Below are 20786 nucleotides of genomic sequence, written 5' to 3' on the forward strand. Positions count from 1 at the left end.
CGCGTCGCTTGTGGATGTTCACGGTCAGGGACAAGTCGCTTCCTTGTCCTCCTCAGCAAAAACTACAACAAGAGAGAAGGATGCAGCAGGCGACACAACGGGTCACTCCATGGAGCTCTTTACACATACCGTCCCTGGCTTAGAAAGTGAAACATTTAACAGGCCATGCCCATTACAAGTATATTCTGACATGGAGTGCACTGATGCACAGCCACAGCCAGAGTACTATGCTGCTCCTTTGACTCAGACCACCACATTGCCCTCTCAGGGTACAGATCCACAATCAGACCCTGATGAGACTATGTTGCCCCGCCACGAACGCTATACCACCGACCGACACAGTGACACAGACGAAGTTGCACACGAGCTCGAAGAGGAGGTAATAGATGACCCAGTTATTGACCCCGATTGGCAGCCATTGGGGGAACAGGGTGCAGGCGGCAGTAGTTCAGAAGCGGAGGTGGAGGAGGGGCCGCAGCAGCCATCAACATCGCAACAGGTTCCATCTGCCAGGCCCGTATCTGGCCCAAAACGCGTGTCAAAGCCAAAACCTGTTGGAGCACAGCGTTGCCATCCGGTTAAAGCTCAGTCTGCAATCCCTGAAAAGGGATCCGAGTCTAGGAAGAGTGCAGTCTGGCATTTTTTTAAACAACATCCAACTGATCAGCGCAAAGTCATCTGTCAAAAATGTTCAACTAGCTTAAGCAGAGGTCAGAATCTGAAAAGTCTAAATACTAGTTGCATGCATAGACACTTAACCACCATGCATTTTCAAGCCTGGACTAACTACCAAACGTCCCTCAAGGTTGTAGCACCCTCGGCCAATGAAGCTAGTCAGCAACGCAACATCCCTTCCGTCACTGTAAGGCCACCATTTTCCGCACCACCGGCAGTATCTGTGCAGGTTTCTTTGCCAGCCAAAAGCAGTCAGGGTCAGGGAATCACCAGTTTTGTAGGAGGAAATATTGCATCTAGGGCACCGGCGGAAACAATACCGTCTCCAACCGTCTCTCAGTCTGCCATGTACACCGGCACACCCGAAAGTTCCACGATCTCCAGCTCTCCAGTCCAGCTCACCCTACATGAGACTCTGGTTAGAAAAAGGAAGTACTTATCCTCGCATCCGCGTACACAGTGTTTTAACGCCCACATAGCTAGACTAATCTCGTTAGAGATGATGCCCTACCGGTTAGTTGAAAGCGAAGCTTTCAAAGCCCTGATGGAGTACGCTGAACCACGATACGAGCTACCCAGTCGACACTTTTTTTCCAGAAAAGCCATCCCAGCCCTGCACCAGCATGTTAAACAGCGCATCGTCCATGCACTCAGGCAATCTGTGAGTACAAAGGTGCACCTGACTACAGATGCATGGACCAGTAGGCATGGCCAGGGACGTTATGTGTCCATCACGGCACACTGGGTGAATGTGGTGGATGCAGGGTCCACAGGCGACATCAATTTAGGGACAGTTGTGCCTAGCCCACGGTCTAGGAAACAGTTGGCTGTAGGCGTTCGCACCCCCTCCTCCTCCTCCTCCTCGTCCTCCTGCAGAAGCTACAGCTCTTCCACAGAACGCAGTCTGCCAACCACTCCATCGGCAGATGACACTGTTGCACACCAGTTGTCCCATTATGGGCCAGCTACTGCCAAGCGTCAGCAGGCTGTATTGGCTATGAAGTGCTTGGGCGACAACAGACACACCCCGGAAGTTCTGTCCGAGTTCTTGCAACAAGAAACGCAGTCGTGGCTGGGCACAGTAGATCTTGAGGCAGGCAAGGTAGTGGGTGATAACGGAAGGAATTTCATGGCTGCCATCTCCCTTTCCCAACTGAAACACATTCCTTGCCTGGCTCACACCTTAAACCTGGTGGTGCAGTGCTTATTGAAAACTTATCCTGGGTTCTCCGACCTGCTCCTCAAAGTGCGTGCACTTTGCTCACATATCCGACGTTCGCCTGTACACGCCAGCCGTATGCAGACCTATCAGCGGTCTTTGAACCTTCCCCAGCATCGCCTAATCATAGACGTTGCAACAAGGTGGAACTCAACACTGCACATGCTTCAGAGACTGTGCGAACAGAGGCGTGCTGTTATTTATTTGTGGGAGGATACACGGGCAGGCAGTAGGATGGCAGACATGGAGTTGTCAGGTGTGCAGTGGTCTAAGATACAAGACATGTGTCAAGTCCTTCAGTGTTTTGAGGAATGCACACGGCTGGTTAGTGCAGACAACGCCGTAATAAGCATGAGCATCCCCCTAATGCGTCTGCTGATGCAAAGTTTGACGCACATAAAGGAGCAGGCGTCTGCACCAGAGGAAGAGGAAAGCCTTGATGACAGTCAGCCATTGTCTGGTCAGGGCAGTGTACAGGACGAGGTAGCGGGCGAAGAGGAGGTGGAGGACGAGGAGGATGATGGGGATGAGTATATTTTTAATGCCGAACCTTTCCCGGGGGCACAGGAAATTGGTTGCGTGTCACGGCCGGGTTCTGGTTTTTTGAGGGACACAAGTGACGTAGATTTGCCTGCAACTGCCCCTCAACCAATCACAACCGGAGATTTGACAACTGGAACTTTGGCCCACATGGCGGATTATGCCTTACGTATCCTAAAAAGGGACACACGCATTACGAAAATGATGAACGATGACGATTACTGGTTGGCCTGCCTCCTTGATCCACGCTATAAAGGCAAATTGCAAAATATTATGCCACATGAGAACTTGGAACTAATATTAGCAACCAAACAATCAACTCTTGTTGACTGTTTGCTTCAGGCATTCCCAGCACACAGCGCACGTGATCGTTCTCACACGAGCTCCAGGGGGCAGCAGACTAGAGTGTTAGGGGTGCACACATCAGAAGTGGCGTTGGACAGAGGGGTTTTCTGACCAGGTTGTGGAGTGATTTTGCTATGACCGCAGACAGGACAGGTACTGCTGCATCAATTGAAAGTGACAGGAGACAACATTTGTCCAGTATGGTTACTAACTATTTTTCATCCCTTATCGATGTTCTCCCTCAACCGTCATTCCCATTTGATTACTGGGCCTCCAAATTAGACACCTGGCCAGAATTGGCAGAATATGCATTGCAGGAGCTTGCTTGCCCGGCAGCAAGTGTCCTATCAGAAAGAGTATTCAGTGCTGCAGGTTCAATATTAACCGAAAAAAGGACTCGTCTGGCTACCCAAAATGTTGACGATCTAACATTCATTAAAATGAACCACAACTGGATTTCGAAATCTTTTGCCCCACCTTGCCCGGCCGACACCTAGCTTTCCTATGAAAAGCTCTTGCCTGTGAATTACTTTTCTAATGTCTAATTTGCTGCAGCTGATTGTACAGCATACGACATGTTTACACCTCCCTAAATGGCAAAACTCCCCACACGGGGCCGTGGTATCGCGACTTGGCGCAAGCACCCGTGAGACTGCTGTTTGTCTGAAGAGGTGGGTGTGCTCGCTTTTGGTTGACGGCATTGCTACTGGGTCCCTCATAGTACAATGTAGTGTCTCTGGCGGTGGTGGTGTGCACCCAACGTCAGACACACCGTTGTAACATGAGGGGCCCTGGGGCGGTCCCGCCGGCCTCAAGAGAGTTCCCCCCTACCCCAGCTCAAAATGTGCTCTACCACGTGCAAAATTATGTCGCACAGCTCCACCAATCTTTAGTCTATTCGCTGACATCATTCAATGTCTGGCACTGACAATACAAATTTGTAGACATCTATGATGCAACTTAAAGTAGTCTGTGTCTGTGTCCTATATTGGCACCATTAAATAGTTACTGCCAAATTACTATGTCAGAAACTCAGCAGATGAGCCCACCCCTGTACCTAAGTATGCCACCTTTTTTTTTGTTTTGGTTGTTTTGCGAGACATTAACATCTATTTATATTTTGGGAGTACTGGGACAGACACTCCTTGCACTACTCCTCCACTCACCACCAAGCTGCCCGTGTATCCATGTAACCGCTGTAAAACTGCCATGAGCCTATTGTTTGTTATTTTAGGCCTTTGAAGCCTGTCTGCGGTCCCTCCTTCCACTAGTCCTCCACTGACCAGACCACTGCTGCCCGTGTACCCCTGGAACCAATTATAAAGTGCCTACAGCCAGCCCATTTTTTTATGTTAGGCCTTTGAAGCCTGTCTGCGGTCCCTCCTTCCACTAGTCCTCCACTGGCCAGACCACTGCTGCCCGTGTACCCCTGGAACCAATTATAAAGTGCCTACAGCCAGCCCATTTTTTTTATGTTAGGCCTTTGAAGCCTGTCTGCGGTCCCTCCTTCCACTAGTCCTCCACTGGCCAGACCACTGCTGCCCGTGTACCCCTGGAACCAATTATAAAGTGCCTACAGCCAGCCCATTTTTTTATTTTAGGCCTTTGAAGCCTGTCTGCGGTCCCTCCTTCCACTAGTCCTCCACTGACCAGACCACTGCTGCCCGTGTACCCCTGGAACCAATTATAAAGTGCCTACAGCCAGCCCATTTTCTTATGTTAGGCCTTTGAAGCCTGTCTGCGGTCCCTACTTTAAATACTCCTCCACTCACCACCAAGCTGCCTGCCCGTGTATCCATGTAACCGCTGTAAAACTGCCATGAGCCTATTGTTTGTTATGTTAGGCCTTTGATAGCCTGTCTGCGGTCCCTACTTTAAATACTCCTCCACTCACCACCTAGCTGCCTGTGTATCCATGTAACCGATGTAAAACTGCCATGACTGCCTACTGTTTGTTATTTTAGGCCTTTGATAGCCTGTCTGCGGCCCCTACTTGCAATACTCCTCCACTGACCACAATGCTGCCTGGAGTGCCTGCCTGTGTATCCGTGTAACCGATGTAAAACTGCCATGACTGCCTACTGTTTGTTATTTTAGGCCTTTGATAGCCTGTCTGCGGCCCCTACTTGCAATACTCCTCCACTGACCACACCAATGCTGCCCGTGTACCCCTGGAACCTATTTAAAAGTTCATAGAGCCTAGTTATATATTTTATTTACTATTAATAAGGCCATGATGGACTACGCTGTACCACGCTACAAGCTAACCAGTCGACACTTCTTTTGCGAGAAAAGCCATCCCAACCCTCCACCAGCATGTAGAAGACTGCATTGTCCATGCACTCTGGCAATCTGTGAGTACAAAGGTGCACCTGACAACAGACGCATGGACCTGTAGGCATGGCCACGGAAGATTACGTGTCCATTACGGCGCAATGGGTTAATGTGGTGGATGCATGGTCCACAGGGGACAGCCTACTAAGTCTGTCTGCAGTCCCTAATTCAAATTGTCCTCCACTGTCTAAATTGGAGCTTCCACCTTCTGGCTTTCGGCCTATAGTATAAGAAATTAAACTGCATTTGGCCTTCAACTTTGGTTAGGGCCTACTAACGGCTTCTGCCCCTCCCTGGTGTTGCCCTCAACTAAATAAAGCTGAGCTTCAACCTTCCGGCTCTCATTAAGTGGTTTTTAAAAAAAAAAAATGGTGGTTAGGGCCTACTAACGGCTTCTGCCCCTCCCTGGTGTTGCCCTCAACTAAATAAAGCTGAGCTTCAACCTTCTGCTCCAAATTACCATTTTAAAAAATGCAATAGGCTTTTCCGGCCTACTAAAGGTGTCTGTCTGTGTGCCCCTGCCTGGTGTTGCCCTCAACTAAATAAAGCTGAGCTTCAACCTTCTGCTCCAAATTACCATTTTAAAAAATGCAATAGGCTTTTCCGGCCTACTAAAGGTGTCTGTCTGTGTGCCCCTGCCTGGTGTTGTCCTCAACTAAATAAAGCTGAGCTTCAACCTTCTGCTCCAAATTACCATTTTAAAAAATGCAATAGGCTTTTCCGGCCTACTAAAGGTGTCTGTCTGTGTGCCCCTGCCTGGTGTTGTCCTCAACTAAATAAAGCTGAGCTTCAACCTTCCGGCTCTCATTAAGTGGTTTTAAAAAAAAAAAAAAATGGTGGTTAGGGCCTACTAATGGCTTCTGCCCCTCCCTGGTGTTGCCCTCAACTAAATAAAGCTGAGCTTCAACCTTCTGCTCCAAATTACCATTTTAAAAAATGCAATAGGCTTTTCCGGCCTACTAAAGGTGTCTGTCTGTGTGCCCCTGCCTGGTGTTGCCCTCAACTAAATAAAGCTGAGCTTCAACCTTCCGGCTCTCAAAAAGTGGTTTTTAAAAAAAAAAATGGTGGTTAGGGCCTACTAACGGCTTCTGCCCCTCCCTGGTGTTGCCCTCAACTAAATAAAGCTGAGCTTCAACCTTCTGCTCCAAATTACCATTTTAAAAAATGCAATAGGCTTTTCCGGCCTACTAAAGGTGTCTGTCTGTGTGCCCCTGCCTGGTGTTGCCCTCAACTAAATAAAGCTGAGCTTCAACCTTCTGCTCCAAATTACCATTTTAAAAAATGCAATAGGCTTTTCCGGCCTACTAAAGGTGTCTGTCTGTGTGCCCCTGCCTGGTGTTGTCCTCAACTAAATAAAGCTGAGCTTCAACCTTCTGCTCCAAATTACCATTTTAAAAAATGCAATAGGCTTTTCCGGCCTACTAAAGGTGTTTGTCTGTGTGCCCCTGCCTGGTGTTGCCCTCAACTAAATAAAGCTGAGCTTCAACCTTCCGGCTCTCATTAAGTGGTTTTTAAAAAAAAAAATGGTGGTTAGGGCCTACTAACGGCTTCTGCCCCTCCCTGGTGTTGCCCTCAACTAAATAAAGCTGAGCTTCAACCTTCTGCTCCAAATTACCATTTTAAAAAATGCAATAGGCTTTTCCGGCCTACTAAAGGTGTCTGTCTGTGTGCCCCTGCCTGGTGTTGCCCTCAACTAAATAAAGCTGAGCTTCAACCTTCTGCTCCAAATTACCATTTTAAAAAATGCAATAGGCTTTTCCGGCCTACTAAAGGTGTCTGCCCCTCCCTGGTGTTGTCCTCAACTGAACAAAGCTGAGCTTCCACATTCTGGCTTTCGCCCTATACTATCAGATATTAAACTGCATTTGGCCTACTAGTGTGGTTAGGCCCTTGAAACAGTGTCTGCTGCTCTTGGGTTTGCTACTCCACTGAACAAAGCAATGCCGCCTGTTTAGTCCTGTTACCAATTTTGAACTGCATTTAGCCTACTTTATTCTTTGGCCCTATATCTGTTTCCTCCTCATCCTGCCCATTGCCCAGCCACTGCTAAATGAGTCTGCTGGTACATTGACCTAGACCACTACATTCCCCTTGTACTCTACACAGCCAGAATCTGACCCTGCTGAAAGTAAGGTTCCCCTTCCCGCATGTTATACCACCTTACACAGGGACAAAGAGGAAGGTGCAGATGAAAGTGCAGGTTCCTTCATCAGGTGGGGGGGCATACTCGTTGGCGACGTCACTGGCACAGGGCCCCTCAGAGTACGCAAAAGTGTCGCTGCTGGTGGGAGGCGCCCCCGCCATGCAAACACACCGCCGTACTTTGAGGGGCCCTGTGCCAGTGCCAATGCGAACGAGTGGGCCCCCCCCTGCTTGCTCAGGATCACAGCACTTGCAACGTTTAAATACTTACCTTTCCCTGCAACACCGCCGTGACGTAGTCCGCATTTCCTGGGCCCACGAAAAACTTGAGCCAGCCCTACTCCGTCCACAACTTTCCCCCAATTCCCTATGTCCAACTATTATTATACAGTTAATTAAGATTGGCAAGCTTCAGAAACAAGAATGGATGTTTTTGGCATTAAAATGGGCACTGTAGGTGTTTTCCTGGCCTCCACTCACTGCCGACTATGCTTCCCCATTGACTTGCATTGGGTTTCGTGTTTCGGTCGATCCCCGACTTTTAGCGATAATCGGCCGACTGCACTCGACTCTGGACAAAATCGGGTTTCCCAAAACCCTACTCGATCTTAAAAAAATGAAAGTCGCTCAACCCTAGTCAGCAAGACATCCTGCAGCAGTTTGAAAGGAGTCTCCTGAAGATCACCCAGGACCAGGTTGAGGTCTCAAGCATCCAGCAGCATTCTATATGGGGTTTACCACATGAGAGACCCCTGAATGAAAGTCCTCACTTGCAGATTGGAAGCAATCCTGAACTGGAACAAAACCGATAAGGCTGAAATCTGACCACTGAGGGAGCTAAGCACCAGGCCTGAATCCAGGCCAGTCTGGAGGAACTGCAAAGTGGTAGGAGTGGAGAAGACGAGAGAAGGACGTCTGCGGTCTCTGCACCTTGCGAAAAAGGTTTCCCAGGTGCAGTGATAGATGCATACTGACACAGGCTTCAGGGTGCTAATCATGAAACCACCTGTTGGGAGAACCCAGCCTGGGTTAGGACCCAGGACTCAACAGTCAGGCCATTAAACACAGGGCCACTGAGTTCTGGTGGCAAATCGGGCCCTGGGAGAGCAGATCTGTTCGATCCAGCAGTCGCACTAACTCCGCGTACCACTCCCGGCATGGCGAATCCGGAGCAACTAGTATCACTGGAACCCCTTCTGCCTTGATCTTCCTGATATAGAGAGACACCGAATGCACTACCAGATGTGGTGCCTAAGTAAGGTCCCACACACATACATATATATATATATATATATATATATATATATATATATATATATATATATATATATATAAGAAAATAAACTTAGGAGCTCAACTTATGCGGAGCTTTTTGTGATTTAATGTAGTCATCAAATAAACGTTTTAGCCACAATGAATGGCCTTCTTCAGTAACTACACAAGAAAAATATAAATATTTACAACAATCTAAACCATCAGTTGGTTTTCCAACACCAAAGTGTACATAAACTAATAAATCAAACATAAAACATAAATAAAGTATATACAAGACAAGTAAGAAATTTGGCCATTGAATACATCTATCCAGAAAAAGAATAGTGAAGTTCCCTGACATGGTATGGCTTAGATGAATGACATTAGATTGTAATCCCTATTTAGACCCCGAGGATGTAGGTTATTGAAAGTATGGATCCAATAAGCTTCCCTTTGCTTAAGTAACTTAATGCGGTCACCGCCGCGTCTGGGGGTAAAAACCTTCTCTATGACCTGAAACCTAAGTTGTGAAATCTTATGATTGTGGGCAATAAAATGTTTTGGAATAGGTAATAAGAGGTTTCTACATCGAATAGTGGACTTATGCTTCGAGATGCGATCTTTTATGGGCTGAGTAGTTTCTCCCACATAACCTAAGCCACAAGGGCATTTGATAAGGTACACCATGTAGGGGGTGTCACATGTGTAATAATCTTTGATTTTGAATTGTTTACCAGAGTGAAGATGGTAAATAATGTTGCCCTTCTGTACATTACCACACTGATTACAGTGTAGACAGGGAAATGTGCCACTTCTAGGATGGTGTAACAGTAGTTGGCGTGGTGGTAAGGTATCTTTTCCAAGGTCAGCTTTTACCTTTTTTTGTCCTTAATATCTGGTGCCCTTTTAAAGCAGGGGAGAAAAGGCTGATTAAACTCCAGAATATTAGGATGAGCTTCCCCAAGTAAATGCCAATGGCGATGTATAGTTCTATGGAGGATATATGTGAAGGGGTGGTAGGAGTGAACAAAAGGAATATGGTTAGTAGTTTTGACACATGGACGTGAATTGATTTCCCTAGATGAATTGAGAATATGGTCTCGATACCCTCTTTCACGAAATTTAGTATGTAGTTCACGTTGTCGTTGTTCACGTATCATGTCGTCAGAGATGATGCGATTAACTCTTTGTGTCTCTGATCTAGGGATAGATTTCTTGATGGGATTGGGATGAAAACCGTGGAAATGCAATAGACTATTGTGATCCGTATTCTTAATGTGCAGGTCTGTGGGGAGAATACCTTCATTGTTTTTTTTTACCCAAAGTATCAAGAAAATTAATTCTATGAGGGTCTACTGACATAGTGAAGGAAAGGCCTGGCCAAGATGTATTGAGAAAATAAAAAAAGGAATGGAGAGAATCCAAAGTACCCTTCCATATGCAAAAATGTCGTCTATGTAGCGTTTTCATAACAAAATATTGTTTAGATATATGGGACTGTTGTAGATAATAGTATCCTCAAAGTCAGCCAATTAGCAATTAGCGTAGGGTGGGGCTACATTCGAACCCATTGCAGTCCCCCTGTTTTGTAGATAATATTTGTCCTGGAATAGAAACATTTTTTTTGTAAGGACTAGGTGTAAAAGTTCCACGCACAAGTTGACCTGGTCAGGATCCATTCCTGAAGTAGATAGTAGCTTGTGGACCGAATTAATTCACTCTGTATGGGGAATAGAGGTGTAAAGATCTCTCACATCAAATTAAATTAGGAGAGCATCCTTGGGTATAGTGTGTAATTGTCTAACGGTGTTAAGGAAGTCTCCAGTGTCAAGTATAAATGAAGGGGTCTTCCGAATCAGTGGTGTTAAAATCTTCTCCCAAAAAAAATGGAGAGAGGGGATAAGATAGATTCAGTGGAGGCCACAATAGGTCTTCCAGGGGGTTGTTCAAGATTCTTGTGAATCTTCAGAAGGATAAAGAAAACTGGGGTAATTGGATGGCTTTTAGTTAAAAATTCACATGTTTTAATGTCAAGTACCCCTAAATTAGAATGTCTGGAAAGAACCTTAGTGATGAGGTCACGGACATGATGTGTGGGATCTCTGGGTAACTCCGTATATACAGAAGTATCGTGAAATTGTCTTAAGATTTCTTGAATATAGTAAGATCTCTCCATAACCGCTACGGCGCCCCCCTTGTCTGCTGATTTAATAATCAGATTTCGATCCTCTTGTAGGGATTTAAGAGCCTGACGATCCGTAACGGACAGATTGGGAGGATAGTGTAGCAACCCACGGTCAACATCTGTGCAAAGATCTGAGAAAGATTTATTCACAAAACCAATAAATGCTTCCAAGGCATGAGAACCATGGGGGGGTCTAAAAAGACTTTTTGGTCTAAGACCCAAATTGGCTGCAGAAAGCAACTGGTGGTTACTGTCTGATTCTAGCCTTGTAGTATCCAGTGTTGGAGTATCAGCAAAATATACATTTAATCTCAGGCGATGAAAGAATCGGCATAAATCCATCTCTAATTCAAAGGTATTGAGATTTTGTGCAGGGCAATATGAGAGGCCCTTTTGTAAGACATTATGTTCAGATATACCCAAAGTTCTAGATGATATATTGACTACAAGAGGCCAGATACCTGAGAGCGAGTTGTGCGTGGTTGATGATTCCTTCTTCCTGAATCCATGCCCTCATCTGGTCCTTTTTTCTTTCTTTGCTGTCTCTTTCGCTGTTCCAAAAAACGTGTTGAAGATGGTGGATCCCTCCTTTCTGTTTCGGGACCTCAGGTTGAGAGTTCGTTTGAAGATCTGAAGTTGGAACGGGGTAGAGGACGTCTGATAGAGGATTTGTTGCACCATCTGTACACACGATCTAATTGACAGTCCTCCGCGTCTCGTGCAAATTTGTTCCTCTTCTTCTGTTCACTATCCCTTTTATGTTGGTCTATGTTGGTCTGGATCTGACTTTTCAGGGAAGTTAATTCTTCCGGCTTACTTGTAGCAAACAGCTGTGCTTCGATATTTTTTATGAGCTCAGAGCTAGTCGCTATTGCCTTATGCAAATGTTCTATAGTTAGAGTAATAAGGTCAAAGGAACATTTGTTTAGTATTTTTTCAAACTTAGTACAATAATCAGGTGAGTCGCTAAAAAGAGTGGGGAGTAAGGGAACTCTCAGACCCCGAGGATTCATTGAACTTTCAAATACTCAGTAAGAGTAGCGCAGTCCAACTCGATATTAACGTTGTGACCTAACTCACGCTCCATGTCTCTCCCTCGGGTTTCTCTGGCGGGACCCTCAGAAATTTACTAGAGATAGTGGTTTGAACAATAATACTTGATGTTTCCTCTGCATTATAAGAGAAAATAAGTGAAGACATGGCCCTATGGTGTGCAATACATAAGGGAACAATGATATAGAGAGTCACCGTATGCACTACCAGACGTGGTGCCTAAGTAGGGTCCCACACCATATATATATAGAAGAAAATAAACTTAGGCACTCAACTTATGCAGAGTTTTTTGTGATTTATTGTAGTCATCAAATAAACATTTTCGTTTGGCCTTCTTCAGTAACTACTCAAGAAAAATATAAATATATACAACAATGTAAACCATCAGTTGGTTTGCCAAGGAATTACTGCAGAGAAGGGGCAATATCTGTACTGCAGCTCTAGTCATACCCAGGTCCTGTATCCCTGCAAGAATGGTCTTCCCGATGCCCTCACTCCTCTTAACTAGTGCTGGAGATAGGATATCCGCTGGGTGTGCTCCCAAGGAACAACCGCTCCAGAGTCCCACACACGTGCTGAAATACAGCCGGAGATCCACTGGTGTGGAAGGATGGCTTCTGAGAATCTCAGGAGGCATTCTTGTTCTGAATGAGAAGCGCAAAGAACGTGGGCGGAGCCGCCGGCGCAACGCAAGCTGGTGGACGGGGCTTTCGGATTGCATCTCTGCCTGAGCTGAAGCCAGGGAATAAATTCCTGGCGGCGGCCAGAGCACACTGGGAGGATTGCGGAATGGAGCATGGGACACCCTTGGAATGAGGACTGGATTGCAACCTAGCCTAGGCCTAAGCCTGGAAGTAAATTTCCGGTGCCGGCAGGAATTTACCTGGAGGACCGCAGAATGGAGCGTGGGACTACCTGGACCCCCCTGCCACACCTGACCCAGGCACTTACTGATCCGGCTTCACTCCACCGATGATCGGACGATGGGAATCGCAGGGTTCTCCATTCTGCCGTCAGGTCAGGTGCTGCATGGATGGTGCAGGGAGCACCCTCCATCCACTATCCCTTTGTCTGGGAGGTAGAGAGGGACCATTTGCCTCCTTCCATCACCGTGATGATGCAGTGGGGGGCCGCCATAAGAGCCTCTGTACATCCTAGGGGTTCATTCCCCCAAGATGGAACAGGGCTATTGTCCGGCTGTAAGTCTGGTTGCAGAAAAGGGTACATGTAGGTGACACTCCATGTTCTGTGCATGTTTTGGTGCAGGGAGATCGGTGGCCAATAGGGACCCATCGCCCATAAAATCAGCTTAAACATGGCATTCAACAGTGCAGGAGGGGGTACGTGGAAGCGACACTCCATGTTCCCACTTGTTGTTGGTTTGGGGAGAGCGGACCCCTGAAGGGATCTGTCGCCCCTGTAATCCATTAAAAGGAATAAAAATTAAAAAGTAAAAATTAAAAAATTGTGGTTTCAAGACCAGACCAATGTGCCTCCTACAGACACTAATCATGAACTGGTTCGGGCTGGAGCCAGTGGCCGCAACATTGCAAAAAAAGCAATAAGAAGCGATTAAAAAATTATATCTATCCCAAAATTGTATCAATGAAAACATCAAGTCGGAGAAAAAATAATAAGCCCTGAGTCTCGGTAACTAGCAACACAAAGGAAATGTTAGTTTTTACAAATGTCCGATTTTTTTGCCACTGAAATAAAAAAAAAAAATATATATATATATATATATATATGTGTGTGTTTGGTATCTCCATAATTTTATTGACCTGGAGATTCATATTGTCATGATTGTTTTTACCATCTAGTGAACATAGTAAATATTTAAAAAAACACTTTTGTGGAATTGTACTTTTTTGTAATTTCAACACACTTCGATTTTTTTCCTGCTTTCCAGCACATTAAATGATAAAATGAATTGTGCCATTCAAAAGTACTAGTCCCACCAAAAACAAACTCTTAGGGTATGTGTCCACGTTCAGGTTTGCATCAGGATTTAATCAGGATTTTACGCAGGTAAAATCTGCACCAAATCTGCACCTGAGGTCACTGGCAGGTCACCTGCGTTTTCATGCGTTTTTTGACGCGTCGCAGCATTGTAAGGACATGCTGCATTCTGAAAAGATGCGCCGCATGTCCGTTTACGCAGGGCTGCCACATGCGTCTTTTAATGCATAGTGGAGATGGGATTTCATGAAATCCCCTCCACTATGCTGTAACATCTGGACGCTGTGTTTGACACTGCGGCTCTACATGGAAACATACACTAATTTTTTGTGCGGATTCTGCATCTCTTGGAAGAAAATGAAGGTGTGGATTTGATGCGTTTTTTGCGCATTTTTGGTGCGTTTTTGTATGTGTTTTTGAAAGCTAAATAAAGATGTATTATTGAGCCAAAAAGAAAAAATTGTGATGTCATTTCTTGTCCAACCTCCTCTTTTACATTTGTCCAACCCACACTCCATTACACACAGATAGATAGATAATAGATAGATATAAATATAGATAGATAGAACTATAAATATATGAATAGATAGCTACATAGATCTATCTATAGATACATTTATGGATAGATATATCTATGGATAGATGTAGATAGATATATGGATAGTTAGGCTACTTTCACACATCAGTTTTTTTCTGTCAGACAGGATCCGGTGAATTTTTGAAAAACAGATCCGTTGCAAATAATGAAAAACTGATACAACTGAGCCGGTTTTTTGAGAGAGAGAATGGAAAATGTGCATGATTTAAAAGGAAAAATGCATGAAAAACCAGATTCAGAGGCCGGATTCATCATTTCACATCTTAGTTTCATACATTTATCGCTGGAACCATCGCTGGGCATTTTTTCGCAGGACAGCAAAAAGTTTCCTCTGAGCATTCTCTCCGTCCGCCGGAAACAGCTTTTTTGACGGATCCGGCAAAAAACGGATGAAACGTGTGGCCATCAGGTGCAATCCGGTGCTAATACAACTCTATGAGAAAAAAAAGGGATCCGGCGGAAAAAAAAACGGATGTTTTTTTTTCAAAACTGAAAAAAAAACCTGATGGCAAAAACTTGATGTGAGAAAGAAGCCAGATAGATATATCTATGTATCTATAGATACAACTATCTATAAATATATCCATAGATAGATATAGCCATAGTTATATCTATAAATAAATCCATAGATATCCATGTATAGATATGTAGACTTATCCATAGATATATCCATAGATACATAATAGGAAGGCCGATGTTGATTAATGAACATGTTTAATTTAAAAAAAAAAAAATGAAAAAAAATGGCGTGAGCTCGAGCGCAATTTTCTGTGCAAGAGGGGGAAAGCCGATGGCTGGGGGCATTATATTTGTAGCCTGGGGAGGGAGTAATACCCATGGCCCCTTCCCAGGCAATGAATATCATCCTTCAGCTGTCTGCGTAGCCTTTACTGGCTATTAAAATAGGGGGACCCCAAAAAAATGACGTGGGGTCCCCCTATATTTTATAGCCAGAAATAGAAAGGCTATGCAGACAGCTGCTGGCTGATATTCATAGCCTAGAGAGGGGCCATGGATTTTTCCCCCCGGCTACTAATACCAGCCCCCAGCCACCCCAGAAATGGCGCATGTAACAATTGTAGGGGAACACTCAGGAATCTCTTGGCTTGAGACAAATAAGCAGCAGAACCAAATATAGTGATAAGTCTGTGTTTTTCAAACAAACACTGGTGCAAAGCGTGAACAAGTTCAAACACAGCAAATAAGGTGAAATCAGGATAAGTTCCGTGCAGCTCGGCTGCAGGCACAGTCAATATTCAAACGCACAAACGTGGGTGCAGCATGTGCACAACAGTTCAAATGGACGGCAAACTGGGTCCTTCTTAGGAATAGTTATTTGCAGCTTTGCTGCAGGCAAAGTTTTATGGGCGTAGCATCTTCTGGGGAAATGCAGACGATAAGACACAGTTCAAACCAGGGCTGGCAGTTTTAGCAACGAGTCCAGAAGCAATGCAGAGCTTCAAGTCCAAAACAGTCACAGAAACCAGCAGTGAAAATCAAACAAGCTTAGCTGTAGCAGGATGAGCTTACATGTCCAGCAGGTAGGAGAAGAATGCAGAGAAATGCAGGAGAACCTCTGAGAGCTGAGAAGGTTTAGCTGAATAAAGTATCTGGAGAGGGGAAGTCTCTTGCAGCACAGGCCAAGGATTCAGGCAGAATACACAAGCAAGGAGAATGAAGCAAGCCAGGCTTATAAAGACAGGGAAGTCAGATCACATGAGCAGATTTGAGGCAGCAGACGCCATCTTGGAAAATGGCAATAAAAAAAAACCAAAGATAACAAGGAATCCAGAGTCCTTACAGCGCATCTGAAAGATGCGCCAATTCCGGCACTTAGCCTCTCTTTTCCCACTCCCATGTAGCAGTGGGATATGGGGTAATAAGGGGCTAATGTCACCTTACTGGCAAATGTTAGGCATAGCTCCCAACCGTCCCTCAGTGTGCGGGATTGTCCCGGATTTCATTCTTTGTCCTGCTGTCCAGCGCAGGACGCTGTGATCCCGGGAGACAGCAGGAGACCTCCCGCCACGCCCCCTTTTGTTAGGCCACGCCCCTTCCCCTGTATGTTCCTGAGTCTCCCAGCGTCACTGTTCAGAGAGGGAGAGAGGGGAGTGACTCATGTCTAGTTTCAGTTTGAGGTACGTAATTTGTAACACAGCCGAACACAGCCTGGGTGCCAGCGGCAATGCAGCAGACCAGAGTGTGAGTGGACTGCTGGAGCTGCTAATTATAATGCCTGGCTAATAATAATCGTGCGGAATGAGAGTGGGGCTGAGCAGGGAGGGACGGACACACTCACAGCCTCCCTCTGTTTGCCTCGGCTGCTCAGTGCTGCTCACTGCTGTGTTCTTATTGCAGAGCGCCCAGTGTGAGTGAGTAGTCGATGTCACAGATCGATGACTCACTGACATGTCTGTCTCCAGTCAGTGGCATTTGAGGAGGAGCAGCTGCAGCTCCCACGGAGAGGGTGACGACACGACGCTATTGTGGCTGCTATTTCCCCATGCATAAAAGGGCTACCAAAGCCCCTGTGACAGTCTGACACTGTATCATCATGTGCTATGAGACAGCAAATCATGGCACAATTAATTCATTGCTCTACACAAAAATTACAAGCAGCTCCGCTCGGTACACACTCTGCTCCGCTCGGTACACAGTCTGCTCCGCTCGGTACACACTCTGCTCCGCTCGGTACACAGACACACACGTGGCTCCACTCGGTACACCTCGTACACACACACGCGGCTCCGCTCGGTACACCTCGTACACACACACACGCGGCTTCGCTCGGTTCACCTCATACACACACGTGGCTCCGCTTGGTACACCTCGTACACACACACGCGGCTCCGCTCGGTACACCTCGTACACACACACGCGGCTTCGCTCGGTTCACCTCGTACACACACGCGGCTCTGCTCAGTACACCTTGTACACACACGCGGCTCCGCTGTATAGATCAGCTGAGATGCTCAGTTCAGAGCGGGCTCAGTGCCGGAGCCCGTGCTGAAACAGGGTTTATTACCTATGTCGTACTATTACGGCATAGGTAATAAAGCAGTTAAAGAACAGCACCAGAATGGGGGGGTGGCATATACCAAGATAAGGGATATATATTACCAGGATGGTATATATATACCAAGATGAGGCCCAGTATAAGGGACATATACCAGTGTGTGTATATAGATAGCCTAGCTATTGAACCCGTTCTACGCCCGGGTGGCGAGCATTTATATTGGTATATGGTCTCCATCCTGATATGTACTGCTTCCATCCTGCGTCCCAATCCTGTCATTTGCTCCCATCCTGCGCCCCCATCCTGTCATTTGCTCCCATCCTGTGCCCCTATTCTGTCATGTGCTGCTCCTATCCTGCGCCCCCAATCTGTAATGTGCTGCTCCCATCCTGCGCCCCCATCCTGTCATGTGCTGCTCCCATCCTGCGCCCCCATCCTATCATGTGCTGCTCCCATCCTGCGCCCCCATTCTGTCATGTGCTGCTCCCATCCATATGCCTCGTATGCTGCTCCATGAAGGTTGATGGCCCCCATAAGATGCTCCATAGCATAATATGCTCCGTATGCTGCTGCGATAAAAAAAAAATGGCTCAAGCCCCCGACACTTGCGAAATTCACCTGTCCCCGTTCCACCGCTGTGCTCCAGTCTGTCTTCCGGGTCTCTGGCTGTGACTGTTCAGTCAGATGACGCGCACTAAGCACGTCATCGCGCCCTCTGACCTGAACGTCACAGCCAGAGGACACGGAAGCCGTAGCCCAGTGGTTGAACTGGGACAGGGGAATATCACATACTTGCCCTCCTGGCACGTCCGTGCTTCTCCGTCAGAGATCTCAGTATTAGTGTTGAGCGATACCGTCCGATACTTGAAAGTATCGGTATCGGAAAGTATCGGCCGATACCGGCAAAGTATCGGATCTAATCCGATAACGATACCCGATACCAATACAAGTCAATGGGACTCAAGTATCGGACGGTATCCCTGATGGTTCCCAGGGTCTGAAGGAGAGGAAACTCTCCTTCAGGCCCTGGGAACCATATTAATGTGTAAAATAAAGAATTAAAATAAAAAATATTGCTATACTCACCTCTCCGACGCAGCCTGGACCTCACCGAGGGAACCGGGAGCCTTCTTTGCTTAAAATGCGCGCTTTTTCTTCCTTCCGTGACGTCACGGCTTCTGATTGGTCGCGTGGCGCTCATGTGGCCGCGACGCGACCAATCACAGCAAGCCGTGACGTAATTTTCAGGTCCTTCTAGGCATTCAGTATTTTAAAATTACGTTCCGGCGTTGTGATTGGTCGCGTCGCGGTCACATGGGCGACGCGACCAATCACAAGCCGTGACATCACGGGAGGCAGGAGACGCGCGCATTTTAAAATGCGCGCGTGTCCAGCCTCCCGTGACGTCACGGCTTGTGATTGGTTGCGTCGCCCATGTGGCCACGACGCAACCAATCACAGCAAGCCGTGACGTAATTTCAGGTCCTTCAGGATTTTAAAATTACGTTCCGGCGTTGTGATTGGTCGCATCGCGGTCACATGGGCGACGTGACCAATCACAAGCCATGACGTCACGGGAGGCAGGAGACGCGCGCATTTTAAAATGCGCGCGTGTCCAGCCTCCCGCGACGTCATGGCTTGTGATTGGTCGCGTCGCCCATGTGGCCACGACGCAACCAATCACAGCAAGCCGTTACGTAATTTCAGGTCCTTCAGGATTTTAAAATTACATTCCGGCGTTGTGATTGGTCGCGTCGCAGCCACATGGGCGACACGCGACCAATCAGAAGCCGTGACGTCACTGAAGGAAGGAAAAGCGCGCATTTTAAGAAAAGAACGCTGCCGGTTCCCTCGGTGAGGTCCAGGCTGCGTCGGAGAGGTGAGTATAGCAATATTTTTTATTTTAATTCTTTCTTTTACACATTAATGTTGTTTCGATACCGATACCCGATACCACAAAAGTATCGGATCTCGGTATCGGAATTCCGATACCCGCAAGTATCGGCCGATACCCGATACTTGCGGTATCGGAATGCTCAACACTACTCAGTATGCGTTCAGACTAGTGCTTACGCATACTGCGATCTCCTGGACACAATTCTCATCCCCGGATGCATAACTCTGTGGAGTCCAGACTGCGCAGGCGCTTGCTCAGTTTATAAAGGCTTCGGACACAGTGATGCTCCCAGTGTTATATTATAGATAGATATGATGCGGGGGTCCGGTTCAAATCTTGCACCACAACCCATCACACTCTATTTATGCCGCTGTTCTCGGTTGCTCTATGTGACTGTAGACATTTGAATCTTCACAGCGTTCACATCGCACGCTGTGAGGATTCTCCAGACACGGCAGCAGGCGGTTATATGACTTTGAGTATGTGACTTGCATACTCCTTTAAACATTCTCATACCTCCCAACCGTCCCGGATCCCGCAGGACTGTCCTGATTTTGACAGTCAGCCCCGGGATCCCGGATGGGACATTAGTTGCCCCGCATTACGTGCCTAGGGCGGGGACAATGCAGCAGGGGGCGGCATCTGAATAAGGTTTGTGTCTTTTTTTTTTTTTTTTTTTTATAAAAGCTGGGTCTCACCTCCTGACCGACCCCGCCGCCCCCGCCCCCTGTGCGGCGCTGCCACGCTGAGGGAGAGAGCCAGCAGCAATCAAGATGAAAGATCAGCGACTCACTACCTCCTGTGTGTGCACGGAGCTCCGGCTTCTCCTGCTCTTATCTGCTATCCCGGCAGAGAAGGAGAGAAGGGGGAGGTGCAGGGACAGTGCAGAGCTGTGAGCAGGAAAAACTGAAGAGCTGCACATGGACATCAGCCGCCCCTGCACTACAGAGGAGATTGTGTGATGTGTGTGTGTGTGAGCCATGTGATGCTGCATGTGTGTGTGTGTATGAGGTATCTGGTGTGTATGTGATGGCTACGTGTGTGTGTGATGGCTGCGTGTGTGTATGTGTGTGATGGCCGCGTGTGTCTGTGATGGCTGCGTGTGTCTGTGATGGCTGCGTGTGTGTCTGTGATGGCTGCGTGTGTGTCTGTGATGGTTGCGTGTTTGTGTGATGGCTGTGTGTGTGTGATGGCTGCGTGTGTATGATGGCTGCGTGTGTGTGTGTGATGGCTGCATGTGTGTGTGTGATGGCTGCGTGTGTGTGTGATGGCTGCGTGTGTGTGTGTGATGGCTGCGTGTGTGATGCATTTGTGTCAAAGCTGCATGTGTTTGTGAGCTGCGTTTGTGATGCTGCATGTGTATGTGTGATACTGCGTGTGTGTGATGCTGCATGTGTGTGAGCTGCGTGCGTGTGTGAGCTGTGAGCTGTGTGTGTGAGCTGTGTGCGTGGGTGTGAGCTGCGTGCCTGTGTGTGCTGCGTGTGTGTGAGCCATGTGTGTGAGCTGTGTGCGTGTGTGTGAGCATGGGTGTGAGCTGCGTGCCTGTATGTCATTATACAGTATGGAGAA

This window comes from Ranitomeya variabilis, chromosome 3 (assembly GCF_051348905.1).
Source record: "Ranitomeya variabilis isolate aRanVar5 chromosome 3, aRanVar5.hap1, whole genome shotgun sequence".
NCBI classification, from domain to species: Eukaryota; Metazoa; Chordata; class Amphibia; order Anura; family Dendrobatidae; genus Ranitomeya; species Ranitomeya variabilis.